The sequence below is a fragment of the Schistocerca gregaria genome, unplaced genomic scaffold (assembly GCF_023897955.1).
Source record: "Schistocerca gregaria isolate iqSchGreg1 unplaced genomic scaffold, iqSchGreg1.2 ptg000420l, whole genome shotgun sequence".
NCBI lineage: Eukaryota > Metazoa > Arthropoda > Insecta > Orthoptera > Acrididae > Schistocerca > Schistocerca gregaria.
The window spans coordinates 43,068-46,194 of NW_026061851.1; positions in this window are offsets into that span (position 1 = coordinate 43,068).

A 3,127-nucleotide genomic window follows, 5' to 3' on the forward strand; every position below is an offset into this window, starting at 1 on the left:
AATTAACGCACATACTTTATGTGACTCAAAAGCCGAACGAGTTACTTTCCGACGTTGTTTTAGATGTGCAAGTGATAGTCAAAACTCGCTGTGTCGGCACTCTGCCGACCATTTCGCTAGTTAACACCGGTCTTGTTGTGTGTGTTTCAAGCTCAAGAGCATCTCCAAGCAAAAAATGGTCAACAGCAACATTCAGACGGTTTCGTACTGCTCAATTGCTACATTAAAAAGTTATGTTTCTTTTTCAGAACTGGAAAAACACAAGCGTGACAGCATTCGAACCTGTAATCTTCAGATCCGAAGTCCGACGCCTTATCCATTAGGCCACACGGTCACTGACGACCAACATTTACATGTATACGACTCATCTCGAAACGCTCACACCCCTGAGGATTTGTGTTTTCGTTCTACACAGCCGCTGCCCCTTGCTCTTTCCCACCCATTCGTTACATTCAACCTCTGACGAGACCGACCAAATATAGACTGTGAAACAAGACCACACACTTTGTGCATTCGGAATCGAAGGCAGGGCGTCCCTCGCCGCATTTGCTACGATTGCCATTTGCTACTTCTGCAGAAGCGGCGGCGGCGGCGACGACGACGACGACGACGACGACGACGAATATCGCGAGAGGCTCTGAGATATGTGAGAAATACATCTATAAAATGTAATTCAGACTGCCTCGTCCCACCTTATGCTGTACCGCTTTGGCAAATGCTTTATCTGCGCCATTCGCCTTAATCGCATCTGAGAGTGATTCTTAAAAAAACGCCTGTCGCTAATTGTTCGTCATCACAGGTACTGTTTGCTATACGGCCACGACGCGCAACTGATTTCCAAAATTCATCTTTCTCCTGTGAGGATGGAACTTACGACCGCTGGTTTATTAGACCAGTGCTCTACCACTGAGCTAAAGAGGCGCGGCCTAGCGGTATTCTTGGGTACTTCGTCCTTACGGTCGTCTGCATCATCAGACTTTAGCTGACAACACTTCATATTACCGGCTAATATTTGCAGCTATGGCGACAAATTACTGCTTGACTACACATCTGACACGTAACCGATGTGCTCTCCAAACAACAACACTTGCATTTCAGAACATGTCTTTCACACATGTCTACAAAATCACCTTCACCTTCAAATACAGCTTCCTTGCGACTGACAGAGACGTAGGCAAAGTTTAAAGTTGCTATTTCCATTAAATCTCGTTAATCAGAAAAACGGTAATTTACACTTGCAGCGGAACAAAATTCCGTTCCGCCCAGCGCCTGGCTCGAACCCACGACCCTGGGATTAAGAGTCTGACGCTCTACCGACTGAGCTAGCCGGCTACCTCGGTGAATAGCTGCCGGGTAGCACGTCACACAGTACTCGTTTGTGTTGGGTGGTCCCATACAGAATCTCTCCATGATGCCTAATGTTTTCCTAACGTCACACTCGTCACGTACTTCACTTTTATGTCATAATCATTTCTGAGAGGTAAAGAAATTGCATGACAACATGCAGAGCTAGTGGCGTCAAAATTAACGCACATACTTTATGTGACTCAAAAGCCGAACGAGTTACTTTCCGACGTTGTTTTAGATGTGCAAGTGATAGTCAAAACTCGCTGTGTCGGCACTCTGCCGACCATTTCGCTAGTTAACACCGGTCTTGTTGTGTGTGTTTCAAGCTCAAGAGCATCTCCAAGCAAAAAATGGTCAACAGCAACATTCAGACGGTTTCGTACTGCTCAATTGCTACATTAAAAAGTTATGTTTCTTTTTCAGAACTGGAAAAACACAAGCGTGACAGCATTCGAACCTGTAATCTTCAGATCCGAAGTCCGACGCCTTATCCATTAGGCCACACGGTCACTGACGACCAACATTTACATGTATACGACTCATCTCGAAACGCTCACACCCCTGAGGATTTGTGTTTTCGTTCTACACAGCCGCTGCCCCTTGCTCTTTCCCACCCATTCGTTACATTCAACCTCTGACGAGACCGACCAAATATAGACTGTGAAACAAGACCACACACTTTGTGCATTCGGAATCGAAGGCAGGGCGTCCCTCGCCGCATTTGCTACGATTTCCATTTGCTACTTCTGCAGAAGCGGCGGCGGCGGCGACGACGACGACGACGACGACGACGACGACGAATATCGTGAGAGGCTCTGAGATATGTGAGAAATACATCTATAAAATGTAATTCAGACTGCCTCGTCCCACCTTATGCTGTACCGCTTTGGCAAATGCTTTATCTGCGCCATTCGCCTTAATCGCATCTGAGAGTGATTCTTAAAAAAACGCCTGTCGCTAATTGTTCGTCATCACAGGTACTGTTTGCTATACGGCCACGACGCGCAACTGATTTCCAAAATTCATCTTTCTCCTGTGAGGATGGAACTTACGACCGCTGGTTTATTAGACCAGTGCTCTACCACTGAGCTAAAGAGGCGCGGCCTAGCGGTACTCTTGGGTACTTCGTCCTTACGGTCGTCTGCATCATCAGACTTTAGCTGACAACACTTCATATTACCGGCTAATATTTGCAGCTATGGCGACAAATTACTGCTTGACTACACATCTGACACGTAACCGATGTGCTCTCCAAACAACAACACTTGCATTTCAGAACATGTCTTTCACACATGTCTACAAAATCACCTTCACCTTCAAATACAGCTTCCTTGCGACTGACAGAGACGTAGGCAAAGTTTAAAGTTGCTATTTCCATTAAATCTCGTTAATCAGAAAAACGGTAATTTACACTTGCAGCGGAACAAAATTCCGTTCCGCCCAGCGCCTGGCTCGAACCCACGACCCTGGGATTAAGAGTCTGACGCTCTACCGACTGAGCTAGCCGGCTACCTCGGTGAATAGCTGCCGGGTAGCACGTCACACAGTACTCGTTTGTGTTGGGTGGTCCCATACAGAATCTCTCCATGATGCCTAATGTTTTCCTAACGTCACACTCGTCACGTACTTCACTTTTATGTCATAATCATTTCTGAGAGGTAAAGAAATTGCATGACAACATGCAGAGCTAGTGGCGTCAAAATTAACGCACATACTTTATGTGACTCAAAAGCCGAACGAGTTACTTTCCGACGTTGTTTTAGATGTGCAAGTGATAGTC